This window comes from Zea mays, chromosome 7 (genome assembly GCF_902167145.1).
Source record: "Zea mays cultivar B73 chromosome 7, Zm-B73-REFERENCE-NAM-5.0, whole genome shotgun sequence".
In the NCBI taxonomy this organism is placed as follows: Eukaryota; Viridiplantae; Streptophyta; class Magnoliopsida; order Poales; family Poaceae; genus Zea; species Zea mays.
This window is the reverse complement of record NC_050102.1, coordinates 147,951,769-147,967,530: the sequence shown is the minus strand read 5'-3', so window position 1 is coordinate 147,967,530 and position 15,762 is coordinate 147,951,769. Positions and strand designations below refer to the sequence as shown.

The window sequence follows — 15,762 nt, the reverse complement described above, 5'->3', positions numbered from 1 at the left end:
TGTGCAGCAGGGTTGCAACCTTCTTCTCTGCAGCTCGGCGTCCTTCCCCTGTAATTATTTGGGTCTTCCAATATCAGATAGAAAGCTCAGAAAGGCAGATCTTATGGACTGGGTTGAGAAGATAGCAGATAGACTCCCCAATTGGAAGGCTCGGCTACTTAATCTCGCTGGCAGGACGACGTTGGTGCGTTTTGTTCTCTCTGCCATCCCTATTTATCTCCTCATTGCCATGAGTATTCCCAAGTGGGTGATCAAATCGATTGATAAGATTCGCAGAGGGTTCTTATGGAGAGGCAGAAAGGACGTGAATGGAGGTAATTGTTTAGTCTCTTGGGATGTCGTTACAAGGCCGCTTCTATTTGGTGGGCTTGGGGTCCCAAATTTGTATTATCAGAGCTGGGCTCTGCAAGCTAAATGGTTGTGGCTGGAGAAAACAGATTCAAACAGGCCCTGGCATGGGCTTATGCTGCCTGTGCCGTTACAGGTCAGGAAGTTCTTTCATGCTTCGGTTATTACTGCGGTGGGCAACGGAAACAACACTTTATTTTGGACTGATAGATGGATAAATGGCGGCTGCATCAATGATTTTGCTCCTGATGTCGTTTCCAAGGTTGATAAAATTATTGTCTCCACTAGAACAGTGGCCCAGGCTCTTGGAGGACAGCAATGGATCAGTGACATCTTGACACCTCTTTCCTGGATGGGGATCCAACAATTTTTGCTGATTTGGGATGCTGTTAGCACTATTGTGTTAACTCAGGAGGCGGATATTCACACCTGGCTGCATACTTCCTCTGGTCAGTTTTCTTCTAGGTCTTGTTACAGGGCTTTATTTATGGGAGCTATTACGTTTGAACCTTGGAAGAGGCTTTGGAAATCTTGGGCTCCCCCTAAGTGCAAGTTTTTCTTATGGCTGGCCATTCGGAACAAATGTTGGACTTCAGATAGATTGGAGAAGAGAGGTCTGGACCACCCAGTGTCTTGCCTACTCTGTGATCAAGAGCAGGAAACCATACAACATATTTTGTGTACATGTGTCTTTGCAAGACAGTTCTGGCATTCCATTCTGTTTGGATTGAATGTTGGTAATCTCTCTCCATCTGGAGATGAGATCTCCTTTGCTGATTGGTGGCGAAAAACAAGTAAGAAGATTCATAAAAGCAAGAGAAAGGGCATGAACAACATCATTATCTTAGGGGCCTGGTGTTTATGGATCCACCGCAACAAAGCTGTCTTTGATGGGGAGACCCCTTCGCTAAGCTCTATCAGATGCGTCTTCCTTGATGAGATTGGGTGTTGGATTACGGCTGGTGCCAAGCATCTTCAGAGCTTTGGCTTAGAGCTTGCGCGTAACCTTCACAGTGTCTAGGGAGTGGTGTGTGTTTTGTGTTTTTTTGTTTTTGGTAAGCCTGCTTAGGGCTTTGTACCTTGGTCCATTTTGGACCTTTTTTCTTCTCTAATTAAAATGATGCGCAGTTCTCCTGCGCTTTCGAAAAAAAAACAATTACCAAAAAAAGGTGAGTACACGCGAGTCGACTAATGATTAGTTGCACTCAAGAATGTCCAAAAAACATAGCAAAACACACATGAAAGCGATACAACAGAAAACACAAAGGAACACACATAGAAAACATGTGTCATCAGATTGATTACCACTGTACTTCTGAGTCAGAAGGATGAATAACAAATATTTTCAATATTATGAGCTTCGACAGCATGCACCTTGGGTGCTTATTCTTTGTCCTGTTAGAGTGGATGCACAATCACTTCAACCCAAAAGCTTGCTATTAGGAGAAGGTAAGGTAGACAATCTACTTATACACTTCAACGAATCCACTCACGCGTAGCTAGAGAAAGACGCAAACATCAAAATAAATAGGTGGGGGCACAAATTAAGCCTCTGCCAGGATTCGAACTCGAAACCTCTGGTTCTGATACCATGTTACAGTGGATGTACTAACCAGTTCAACCTAAAAGTTTAAGCTATTAGGAGAAGGTAGACAGTCAATGCACTTGGTCTACACGATCTTGCTGGCTTCAGGAAGAAGACACACGTCTCATCTCCATGCTTAGTTGTCGTAGGTTGATGCTGGAAAAGCGCCTTATGAACCATTACATGGACAAAATTTACCTTCTCATATGCACTTTTTGTTTCAATCATTTCATGATCAACGTAGTACTCCCTCCGTTCTTTTTTATTTGTCGTGGTTTAGTTCAAAAACGAACTAGCGGGCGACAAATATTCGAGAACGGAGGTAGTATTATTTTTCTCATCCCCTTTGCTTGATTTTGACTATTATATTCATGAAGCTATTCAAATATAAGAGAATGAATGAAAACTATTTTCACATTCATCTTGTTAGTTAAGATCTAAAAGTAATTTTGTTGTGAGGCTGATCCCTGAAGTGAATTTTTGGAAGCTGCTTTGCTAATGGAAACTGTTGCCTTCACGAGCCTACAAATTGCATACCGATGCTGCTGCCAGCCTTTACTTGTTCAGATGCAGCTGTAGTTGGCACTTGCCTGTGCCCTGTGCCCTGTGCCATTGGATGCCACAGTAGTATGCTGTCAAGTGCTAACTTAACAGGCTACTGCCAGCAGGCAGCAGCTGCTTATGTCGTTGTCGCCATTTCAAGTGGCTACTGCATCAAATCATATATAAGAGGAGGATGATGGCATGTGCAGTTTACTGTTAAATGATAGAGTTGGTGCTGCAGCATATCTATTTGGAAAACTGGAATGATGAACATATTTGTACATATGTCAAGTATTTGGTGAACGGATTAAATTCAATATAATTCTACTGTTGGCGCTTGCTTAATCTGGAATTTGTCAGTTCTTGAAAACTATTCTCTTTCTAGTCCCGATAGGTTGATGGACCTGCTCATTCCATGTCATGATTCTGCGATTACTTCTTTGTTTAGTTTGTTAGCAATTTGCATGGTATCTGTCACCAAGTAGGCTTGATCCATTATGTCAATGGGACCACAACATGCACATGCACTGTGCCACAGTATGGTGGCTGACTGAGTTGGCTGGAGTCTTTCTAAGTCATTCTCCTGCTGTGATTAGTGAATCTCTGGCCTCTGCTCACTTTGAATAGAATGTAACTGGGAATCTCACATCCGCATATCAACCTCAGTGAAAGAATTTACTTGACTTGAGTCAGGCCAAGCCAGTTGCAACCAAAACTCCATCTTTTGTCTCCTGGACCATTCAATTATGGGGCTATTCTTCGTATAAAACCATGCCATGCCTTTGAGGCTCGTCAATGCTACTGTCTACCACTTTCCTGTGATTTCAGATTAGTTCTGGCGATATGGGCCTAAAGGTAATTCAGTTTTGCTTATGAATTTATGATGCACCCTATGTCAGTATTTGATGTGTGCTTGTCTTTGCAATTTCTCTCTATCATGTTGACCCATGATATTGAAGTTACTATTCTTGTATTAAGTGCCCATATTATTAATGATCTACATGTTCTCATGAGTCGTGACGCTGCAGGTGTTTCATTGGCTGAATCGGAGGATGCATCCTAATACTGAGTACCGCACCATCCATGGTAACAAGGGTAAGCATGTTCCTAGGATGCCTCTCTTTTTATGTGATCCAATATACATTTATTTGTTCTTATTTTGTCAATTTTTTTTGAATAATGCAACAGCCATGGAGGATAAGGAGGACTCTGCCTCATAGTGTGGTTGAGAAAGACACTGAAGCACTTCTGCTCCGTGATGTGCTTCTTAATGGTATACTTGCAATTGGCACACTTGGACATCACGTAGACTCTGACTCACTTTCTCCTGACCTTTGCATTGAAGAAGATGATCTCCTCAGTCCTCATCATGGGTGATGAAAAAGTAATTGAGGAAGAGAAAAATGATAAGGAACCCAGGAAACTTTGCATTGGAAACAGAACCGTTTGAACCAGTATTACCTATTGTTGAGCCTGCTAAGATGCATTCATTGTCGATGAAAGAAGACAACTTTACATGCTTTGTAACAGAGGAAATCCTGATACGTGAGTTGGAAGATGGGGGAGCTGCTAATATCCAGGAACGACCACTTCTGATGGTAGAGAAGGTGGAGAAAGTAAGAACTACACTTGCTGATTTGCTTGCAGCAGAAGTATTCTCATCAATTGCCCCAGGGGAGAATAGTTGCCATAATATCATTGATGTTGGAGCATCCACTTCAAAGCATACATCGTGGATGGAAAAGGTGCATCAAAAGAAACCAAGGAAGCCAACACCAAAACCACTGAAAGGCACAAGAAAATTAAGTCAGGTATGGCTTGCAAATACTGTTAAGGCCCATATATTATTGTCTGCCTATATATATGCTACAGTACCCGAGGGGGCCATTATCTCGCCTAATCAAGGTTAGTAACATGGTATCAGAGGAGGTTAGGGTTAGGGTTTTCGTCTAAATCCAGCCCTGATCCATTTTTTTGGCGCCGTCGCGCCGTTGCTGCGCTGCCATCGCGGCCAGCCCATCCTCTCCTTCCTCCATCCCGCCGCCAGGGGCGGATCCCTGCCAGGGCGCCGTCCCGCCGGTCCTCCGCCAGGGCGGGATCTCCTGTGCCTGCGCCCGCTGCCAGGGCGCCGTCGTCCTCGTCCGCCGGTCCTCCGCCAGGGCGGCATCTCCCACCGCCAGCCCGCCTGGGCGCCGTCGTCCTCGTCCGCCGGTCCTCCGCCAGGGCGGCATCTCCCGCCGCCAGCCCGCCTGTGCTGTCAGCCGCCAGGGGCGGATCTTCTCCCGCCTGCGCTGGTCCTCCGCCAGGGCGGCATCTCCCGCCGCCAGCCCGCCTGTGCTGTCAGCCGCCAGGGGCGGATCTCGCCAGGGCGGATCTTCTCCCGCCTGCGCTGTCCGCCGCTGTTCGCCGTGTCTGCTGCGTCAGGCCGCGCCCGCCAGTGCTGCGCCCAGCTCTGTCTTCCATCTGCGCCCGGCTCTGTCCCTCGCCAGTGCTGCGCCCGGTTGCCGTCCTCAGCCGTCGTCCCCAGCAGTGCTGCGCCCGGCTGCCGTCTGCTTGCTGCACGCTTCTGCGGATCCGGATCTACGTCACCGTCTACTGCGCCCTGCCTCGTCGCCATCTGCGCCGGTGGCTGCCATTGTGGGCAGACTGTCCAACTCGGCTTTCGCGACCAGGACCTTCGTCAACTCGTCCAACCCGGGCTGCTGTCAGCTGCGGTTCCTCTGGTTTGCTTGGTTTCCGGTCTCCTGTTCTTCCTGTTTTTCATTGAATTCAATATGACGACAAATGCTATTGTGGTCAATATCACTCTTGATGGACAAAATTATCCGGAGTGGGCTTTCTGTGTTGAGACTGCACTCAGAGGACATGGATTACTCTTTCATTTGACTGATGCGGCACCCATACTTGCGGATGATCGTCGCAATGCTGCTGATATCAAAACATGGCAGCTTAATGATGGTAAAGTGATGGCTGCTATGGTGAACAGTGTCAAACCGTCTATGATTATGAGTTTGTCTAAATTTAAAACTGCTAAAGCCATCTGGTCTCATTTGAAGGAGCGTTTTGTTCAGGACAGTGGTGCTCTATTACACACTCTCATGCAGCAGACACATGTTATTGAGCAAAATGATATGAGCATTGATGAGTACTACTCAGCCTTTGATCGTCTGATGAGTGCTTTGACATCTATGGTGCCAGCTTGTACTGCTGATCCGTGTCCAGCTCATAAGTTTATTGAGAAGTTCTTCACTTACAGATTTGTTATGGGCGTTCGGGCCGAGTTTGATTCTCTTCGTGCTCGTTTACTTCAGGGTTCTGACACTCTTACAATGGCTAAGGCGTTGTCTGATTTACTTGCTGAAGAGACTCGTCTTAATTCTCTGTCCTCTACTGGTGGTAATCCTCACAGTGTGTTGGCTGCTGCCCAGAAACCTAAGAATATTTTTAAGCCTTGTGATCATTGTGGCAAGACCAATCATCGATCTGAGCTTTGCTTTGTCAAGTTCCCTGATAAGTTGACTGATTTCCGTGCACGACGTGCTGCTCGTGGCCGTGGTCCAGGACCATCTAATAGAGGCTCAGTTGCTGTTGCTGCCACTTCGTCCGCCTGTACTTCAGAGTCAGCCTGGGTACTTGATTCAGGCGCTTCCTTTCATGTCACATCTGATCAGTCAAAGTTGGCATCTACTACTCCTGTCACAGATGGTGCTTCAGTGCAAACAGCTGATGGTACTGTATGCCACATTACTCATAAGGGTTCTCTTTCAGATCCACACTTTACAGTACCTAATATTTTCTTTGTTCCTGAGCTATCTATGGACCTTCTTTCAGTAGGCCAAATTACGGATCATAATTGCTTTGTCGGATTTGATGACTCATCTTGTTTTGTACAGGACCTTCGCACAGGGGAAGTGATTGGGACTGGCCGTCGCCGTAGAGCTGCTCCTCGCCTCTACATCTTGGACTCTTTGCGACTTCCTTCCTTGGCTACATCTCCAGCGCATGTCCTTTCAGCTACCCTTGCTTCTGCTGCGTCTTTTGCCCAGTGGCATCACCGTCTAGGTCATTTGTGTGGATCTAGATTGTCTACCCTAATAAAGTCAGGTTGCTTAGGTCATACTTCGGTTGAGTCTGATTTTCATTGTAAGGGTTGTCACCTTGGAAAACAAATACAACTTCCATATTTTACTAGTGATTCTCATTCTGTTGAACCCTTTGATTTGGTTCACTCTGATATTTGGAGTCCTGCACCTTTTGTGTCAAAAGGTGGATATAAATACTATGTCATTTTTATTGATGATCATTCTCGCTACACTTGGATTTATTTTATGAAACGCCGCTCTGAGTTGATTTCTATTTATAAAACCTTTGCTCGTATGATTCACACTCAATTTTCCACTCACATTAAAACCTTTCGTTCTGATTCTGGTGGTGAATATTTATCTGATAATTTCCGCCAGTTTTTGACTTCAGAGGGTACTCTTGCTCAACTTTCTTGCCCTGGTGCTCATGCACAGAACGGTGTGGCTGAACGCAAACATCGTCACATTATAGAAACTGCTCGCACTTTGTTGATATCTTCTTTTGTCCCTTCACATTTTTGGGGTGAAGCAGTTTCTACTGCGGTTTACCTCATCAATAGACAACCGTCATCCAAACTCTCTGGCAAAACACCTGGTGAAGTTCTTTTCGGAACTCCTCCACGTTATGACCACCTTCGAGTTTTTGGATGTACGTGTTATGTACTATTATCACCTCGTGAACGTACTAAATTGACTGCTCAATCTGTTGAATGTGTTTTTCTTGGATACAGCCCTGAACATAAAGGCTATCGATGTTATGATTCATCTTCTCGTCGCATGCGTATTTCTCGAGATGTGAGCTTCAATGAAAATCGTCCCTTCTTTTACAATTCTTCCACTCATTCTTCTTTTTATTCCACAGAGTCTACCTCCTTCATGAGCCTTCCTCCCATTTCTGAAACTTCATCAGTATCACCACCTACTGTTTCTACCCCAGATGTCCTTATTCCCATCACACCACCTTCCACTTCCACACCATCTCAATCTTACTCTTCCAAACCACCTGTCACTCAGACTTACATTCGTCGTCCTCGCTCTACTCCCACGGCCAGTCCTGATGATGATCCTGTTGCTGATACTTGTACTAACAATGATGACTCTCATGTTGTTTTTAATCAGGGGTATCATCTTCGTGACCGTGGCACTATTGCAGCTCCAGAACGTTATGGGTTTTCCCGTGCTGGTGCAGTCATTGCTGAACCATCATCTTATAAAGAGGCTTCTAGTATACCTGAGTGGCAGCTTGCTATGACTGATGAATTAAATGCCCTTCATCGCACATGTACATGGGATGTTGTTCCGTTACCTGCTGGTGTTGTACCTATCACGTGCAAATGGGTCTTCAAGGTTAAAACCAAATCTGATGGGTCTATTGAGCGATATAAAGCTCGTCTTGTGGCCAGAGGTTTTCAACAGACACATGGTATTGACTATGATGAGACTTTTGCACCTGTGGCCCATCTGACTACTGTCCGAGCTTTACTTGCTGTTGCAGCCTCATCTTCTTGGACTATCTCTCAGATGGATGTCAAAAATGCTTTTCTTCATGGTGATTTACATGAGGAAGTCTATATGCATCCACCTCCTGGGATAGAGGTTCCATCAGGGCATGTATGTCGTCTCCGTCGAGCCTTGTATGGTCTCAAACAAGCTCCTCGTGCTTGGTTTGAGAGATTTGTTTCTGTCATCAAGGCTTGTGGTTTCTATTCTAGTGACCATGATCCTGCATTGTTCATTCATGTTTCTTCACGAGGACGCACGTTGCTATTACTATATGTTGATGACATGTTGATTACAGGCAATGATCCAGACCATATTGCTCATGTGAAGGCGTCTCTGAGTAAGGAATTTCAAATGTCTGACTTGGGGGCACTCAGTTATTTCTTGGGCATTGAGGTTTTGCAGACTAAAAAGGGTATTTATCTTTCTCAGGCCAAGTACATACAAGACCTTCTTGATCGTTCTGGTCTTAGTGATACTCGCACTGTTGCCACACCTATGGATCTTCACTTATCTCTTCATCCGACTGATGGGACACCTTTGGAGGATCCATCTCGATATAGACATCTTGTTGGCAGCTTGGTTTACCTTACTGTCACCAGGCCAGATATTGCTCATGCGGTTCAGATTTTGAGTCAGTTTGTCTCTGCTCCTACATCAGTTCATTATGGGCACTTACTTCGTGTGCTTAGATATTTACGGGGGACAAAAACACAATGTTTATTTTATGACTCAAATTCCCCACTTCAGCTTCATGCTTACTCTGATGCTACCTGGGCCAGTGATCCTACAGATCGTCACTCCATCACTGGTTACTGTATTCTTCTTGGATCATCCCCTGTAGCTTGGAAATCCAAGAAGCAAGCTGCTGTATCTAGATCTAGTACTGAAGCAGAACTTCGAGCCCTGGCTACTACTACTGCTGAGATTATCTGGATTCGTTGGCTCTTGGCTGATTTAGGTGTTTCTTGTGACTCGCCTACACTTCTTCGCTGTGACAATACTGGAGCTATACAAATTTGTCATGATCCAGTGAAGCGTGAACTCACAAAACACATTGGTGTTGATGTCTCATTCACTAGATCTCATTGTCATCAGAAGACCATTGATCTTCACTACGTGCCCTCAGAATTACAGTTGGCGGATTTCTTCACAAAAGCACAAACTAGGGCACAACATCAGTTTCATCTACTCAAACTCAATGCTTCAAATCCTCCACTTCCGCCTTGAGTTTGACAGGGGGTGTTAAGGCCCATAAGGCCCATATATTATTGTCTGCCTATATATATGCTACAGTACCCGAGGGGGCCATTATCTCGCCTAATCAAGGTTAGTAACAAATACCATATTTCAGATATTGACAATAATCTTTCTACTCCGATTGGCACCCTGTAGCAATTTTAAGTACCTCAGGCTCATCTAATATAAGATCCCTCATATGATTACACCCTAAAGGCATACTCATTGTCCAGAAAGAACAGAAGCTCATGAGAAGAGTTATAGGCTAATAAGTTGTGTCATATGTTAACCGGCAGAATTGCATAACTCCTCGTAATTATGCATCTCGTGCCATCCTAGAAGTGGTCCAAGTTATTTATTCCATGCCACTTAGTAGCTTCTTAATCCGGTCAAATATGGATGGCTAGCTAAGCAAGCATGATGTATCTGGCCTATCTTGACGCTGAACGACTGCTAACCTGCAATGCATTTGTTGCTTTTGGTTGTCTTGTGAAACTAAGTAGGTCATGAGGAAGATGTTGGGGAAGAAGATCCACCCAGAGCAGCTCAATGGACGTAGCAATGCAGAGGGCCCTCTTACAGTCTTACTTCATGATGTTTATTCTTGCCGACAATTTTGCTTCTCTATTTGGTAATCTGCTTCCTGGAATTTTCCTTCCAACTGTCTTTTGAATTACATATATTTGTTGAGTCCTGCTCAAGGATCAGTTGGTTTTCAAATCAACATGCTAGGTATTTTGTGGACCATTGTGTACTGTTGCAATTTTTTCTTGGCTTCTAATCTTCCTAACAAAGTTAATATTTTCCAGGTTGTTTTTTTGGCATACGCCGCCAAATCTGGATTCTTAATAGATTGTACAGATAGGTACGTGTTGAATCTTAATAAACTGAACATGCACTATGCGACAACATTTAAGTGGGACTGGAATATGTAAATTTGTCACATCCCTTAGGGAAAGAAATGAAGATTGCAGAAAAGTCATTTGCTATACCAAGGTGTTCTTAGTGTCCATAAAAAGAAGTGATAGTCTGAAAAGAAAATTTTCTACACTGCCTCCATTTATTTGGATCTCACAAGAAAGTCTAGCAGCTGCTTGCACCAAATATGACACATCACTCAAGAAAAATGTATCACATATTACCTCCATTTATTAGGAGCTCACAGCTCGGTCTGTTAACTGCTGCTTGAGCCGTACACTATGGGGCTGATTGGTTGCCTGTGTGCGCTCGTGCAGGGCCCATTAGATACAAGTTTTTGACAGTGCGGTGTGTTTGGTTGCTTGAACAAATATCTGGGCCAGGCTACGCTCGTGCAAAATAACCATCTCATCCAGGCCCATCACAAACGGCCAAAATCTCCGTTTCTCCGGAGCCAGGCTCCACTCGTTCCCTGTCGTCGCAGCTCAGAGCATGCGCAGCCGCCTCGCCTCGCCTGGAGCTCACGCAGCCGCCTCGCCTGGAGCTCGCGCAGCCGCCTCGCCTCGCCTGGAGCTCGCGCAGCCGCCTCGCCTCGCCTGGAGCTTGCGCAGCCACCTCGTCTGGATCTCGTGCTAGGGTTGGAGCCAGGGTCCTCTCACAGCCGCCTCTATCCTCGCCTGGAGCTCGCGCTAGGGTTCCTCTCGCAGCCGCCGCTGTTGAGGTCAGACTCTGCCTTCTCCTCTCACCCTCCGCTCTCCCTCTCTCATCTCCTCTCCCCGCTTCGAACACTGGGCCGGTCGATCGTCCGCCGCACCCCCCTTGTGGTCACGGTTCTCTTCTTCTCTGTCTCTCGCGCACGGATCTCACTCTCAGACGCTAGGTGCACTTGCTCCTGGTACTACCAGGTAACGAGGTTGGCATTGTGGTCGGAGGCGGCCATGCCGGATGCGAGGCCGCCCTTGCTTCGCCTCGCCTCGGCGCGCGCACCCTGCTTCTTACGCTCAACATTGACCGGATTGTGTGGCAGGTCTGCGCTGAGCTAGCTTTGCCCCGATGGTAGATATTCTAGTCAAGTTCATGACTGAAATTACTTGAATATTGACTCCTGATGCCAGATAATAAAAATCATGTCCCTTATATGAAGAATTGATCCATCAAACCCTGCAGTGTAGAAATTTAGCAATGTGAAATCTCACCTGTGATAGCATTTTTGTAGGGCACAGATTCTGTTCCAAGGTATGAATGTACGATAGAAACTGAATAGATGATTTTTGATTAGTATGTTGCATATCTTAGTATGCTATAGCCTATAACTATAAGGAAACATTCTTTGTCAATGAATTCCATTTAAATTTTAGTATTAGAAGTGTGGTTCTGCTTGAACTCATCTTCTGCCCTACCCAGCCTTGTAACCCTGCTGTTGGTGGCCCTGCAAAGTCTCAACTTGTCCATGAGGTAGATGCCCTTGGTGGTGAAATTGGAAAAATTACTGATAGGTACGAGTTCAAACGTCTTGTTGTCTGGAGAATGAGTTTCTCTGAGTGCAAATGGCTGAGAGTCCAAATTTTGATTGCTAGTTAATCAACAAAGATATCTTAGCATACTGATTGCATCTTCTTCTGATAGGTGCTACTTGCAAAAGCGTGTACTGAACAGCTCAAAAGGCCCTGCTGTACGTGCACTGCGTGCTCAGCCTGATAAGAGAGAGTATGCAATAGAGATGAAGAACAGTGTGGAAAGGTCAGTGTATACTAAGTTGCTAACTTTACTTGGATTTATAATCTTGTCTGGCACCTCCATAAGTGGTTAGTGCTACATAATTTCTGAATATGCTTCGTTTAGCTGACCTCATTTAAGTTATGTTAATTTGATCATCATTTCATAGCTTGTTAGGTTGTACTCACAAAATTGTGATATTTGGTTTAAAATATATCAAACATGACACCTTCTCAAAATTTGGCACCGGATATTGTTGTTACTGTATTAAGATCATGGTTCTGCATGGCTAGTCTTAAGTTCTCAATGTAGTAAAAAACACTCAAGGTAGATGTAAATATTTTAATCTTCTGACATAAGAGTTTAGCATTTTTTTCTGCTTGCCAACTTTTGTCATGCTTTGCTGATGTTTCTTATCGTTGATCGCATGTATTGTGATAGATTTCACATTGCTTATTGACTATTTTGTGTACTATGCTTCAGCACAGAAAATCTTTTCATTAGAGAAGCAATGGCTACAGAGGTTTTAATTGGAAAAAATGACACCATTGAGGGTGTTTGCACTTTCTTCAGCATGGACTTTATGCACCATCTGTTGTACTTAGCACCAGAACATTCATGAGTGGTAAGATTTGGATTGGTAGGACATCAATGCCTGCTGGGCGAGCTGGAGAGTCAGCTTCTCATGGACTAACTGAAAACTTGCAGTTTCTGGGGCCAAGCTGCTCGGCTCCTGGGGCGTGGACCTCCCCATCAGGCCGCTGCACACGCTCCACCTCTACTGGCGCGTGAAGCCCGGCCAGGAGCAGACTGTCTCGACGAGCGCCGGGTTCCCGACCTTCTCCAGCTACGGCGACCTGCCCGTGTACGGCGCGCCGTCGCTGGAGCTCCCGGGGCTCATCAAGATCAGCTGCATTAGATCTTAGAGTACACTGTTTTACACAATTTGGAGTTGTTACTACTATCAAGCTTTAGACTTTAGACTTTGGAGTACACTGTTTTTACACTGTATTAAGCTTTAGCCTTTTATGCTACAGTGTGTAAAAAAGCAAGCTTTAGACAGTTAGGCTAATCTATAGACAGTGTAAAGCTTGATTTTTTGACAATACAGTTCAAATTCTTAGAACAATGCGGTCTGAAAGTTTAATACAGTTCTGACAATAGAGTTGAGTACACTGTTTTGAGGCTAATATGTCAAGCTTAGATACCAGTTTGTCAAGCTTGTTTAAGTCCAAATTTGTATTTACTTAGTTGTGTAAATTGGGTACAATTTGAAGACTGTTTTAGTTGGTGTAGAAATTGTGTAGAATTTCTAGATAGTTTTATGTTGCTCGGTGTGAGACGTGTAAATTGTGGCTTCTGTATTTTTTATGCCCAGTAAATACTATCAGTAATTATGGCTGAGTCGGTACAGGAAACCAAACACGAGCTCATTAAATCCTGGCTGAATCGATACACGAAACCAAACACGTAACAAATTAACTACTTGCATCTATGTATACATGCTAGGCTCAGCCTGCATCTGGGCCTGAACCAGACTCAAACCAACCGGACAACCAATCAGACGCTATGATTCAAAATCTGACACGTCCTTTTGTTTTCGTGTGAAGTTGTACTACTTGTTCTGTCTTTTCATCTATTTCAGAATTAATTACTTTTCCCATGTGCATTTGGATCTCATGATGAAACTGATGGCAATCTGAAAAAAGACTAGCGTAACATACATTCGATTGCTTAGGAATTATTCAGTGTCTTTGATGTCTGTGTCTCTAATCCTTGCCTGTAGTTCGAAGAGTGACACAAAAATGAACACATTTGTATATGTATCATCGCAGTTTAGGCTATTTCCATGCATTGTGGCATCACTGCAATCTGTGGTATATAATGGGTTCTGCGTTTCTATTGCAGAAAAACAACGGGCTCACATATTTATTAGTCTATAGGGCACCTACAAATTACAATAAGGGCTCGTTTGTTTTGTTGGAATTGAATTCCATTTTAATAATTATAATTTAGACAAAACTAATTAAGTTTATATATTTATATATGTAATATATTTGTATATTATCCTAAATCATATGAGAGCGATAGTTATATACTACATTTATGTTATAGAGGCGCAAGTAGAATAATGTGATATAAGTTGTACATCGGAAAAATAGCATGTAAATCTATAGAATCAATTTCCATCTCTCACCCCATGGATTTGAGGTAGGCTTATATGATAACTTTGGAAAGTGGTGGAATGTCATATTCTAAAAAATAGCATGTTCCATTAGTAAGATTCCAATTCCTCGAAATGAAAGGAAACAAACGGGGCCTAATAAGAGTCAGGTATAGACTCTACGCCATTTCATACTGAATGTCCCACATGTACGATGTTCTCTATACATATATCCTCTCTTGTTAAGAGAGATAGAGGGGTTATGTTTCTCATGCACTAGGACGCACAAAGATCTTAGCTCCCTTCTCTTCTCCCTAGCTCAAAGTATTGCCCTCTCTCTCTTCCCTTGGCATCTAATACTAACTTAAAGGGAGTAGTAAATGCCCTATAATTTTAGTGCGCCATTAATTATGTATGATATATATATATATAATTAAATTATTTAAGTGAAAAGATGGATAATAAATTCACCTTGGTTCACTGTAGTTAGCAGTCGTCGTAGCCCATTAAGTCCAATCCGTCTTCCTAATTCCCACCCCCACCTTGCCTACCGGCCCAGGGTTCACCCCATTCTCTTTTCCCTCCTCGAGACCTCACCCCGTAAGCAGCTGTCATTCTCGAGTTGTCGGAACACAATTCACAATCGACGACAATCTCCAGCTCACCGAGGCGGAGCGTCCGAGCAATGAGCGATTGGTCATGCGCGACAGCGAGATAACTACCAAGAGGCACAGCAGGGCGCGACTGTGCAGTGCAGGAATCTTGATAAGCATCGACACCGAGCAATACACTGTCGAGCGCCAAAGCCGACCGTTGAGCGGCACTGACTTAACCCTGATGAGAAATAGAATGGACGACCAGTACTTCATTTTGGTTACTTTTTATTGAGCATGATTTCGTTTTACATGTTAAAGGTAATAACGTTATTAGACACTATGAAGCCATGAAAGATCGCAGAATAAAAGTCAATTTGAATATTTTATCTGTTTCCTATCTTATTTAATTTGATGAGACATGAAACAATTCTTATTTAAATTATGAATTTATTGTATTTTATAAAAAAATGCATTTTATTTTATTGAAAAATACCCTGTCCCTAAATCTGCCTCCGGCCTGCCCTGAGTTGTGTTAAACTGGCCGGTCCTTAAGAATTTTATGGAAATTATGCAGCACTACCTGCCAACAATTATTTGCAATCCATTTTGACTATAATTTTTGCATGCATCATGGACTATTATATGATTAAATTATATGGTCGTTCCAGTGTGACGTTTCTAGAACCGTGTCACGACTCACGACCGGTTCAAAAGCGTCGGTCCACGGCAAGTAGAAGCTTCTCGTGTGTTTTTTTTCAAAAGCAAAACCCGTTTTTGGGTTGCGTGGCGCTCATCCGACGCACGGCCAAGTTATGATTTTCCACGAGCTAAACGTGTCGTCTAGGGAAGTCAACCCGTCTCGTTTACCTTTGGTAACCTCATTTTTTTTTTGTCTAACGTAGAAATGGTCAAAGATATATCTCATTTATAGGATATAAAACAGATCAAGATAAGACGGCTAATAAATGTCTAGTGGTCGCATGAATTCACCTGGTATCTTTTCTCAGGACGATTTTTTTGCTTCCAAATTAACCGCGTGGATTTGGATTTGGTCGCCCAAATACTCCGTCT

The 15,762-nt window shown here is 43.9% G+C and overlaps 1 pseudogene across 1 annotated transcript; it reads left to right on the top strand.

Moving 5' to 3' along the window:
• Nucleotides 1-1,530: 1,530 nt before the first annotated feature.
• On the top strand, nt 1,531-13,118 carry LOC100278168 (Glucose inhibited division protein A - sarcosine oxidase pseudogene; annotated as a pseudogene). Its single transcript, NR_161474.1, has 9 exons — nt 1,531-3,331; nt 3,505-3,571; nt 3,665-4,287; nt 9,801-9,928; nt 10,107-10,162; nt 11,620-11,711; nt 11,842-11,955; nt 12,415-12,556; nt 12,640-13,118. The product of NR_161474.1 is annotated as a Glucose inhibited division protein A - sarcosine oxidase pseudogene (transcript).
• Nucleotides 13,119-15,762: the final 2,644 nt, after the last annotated feature.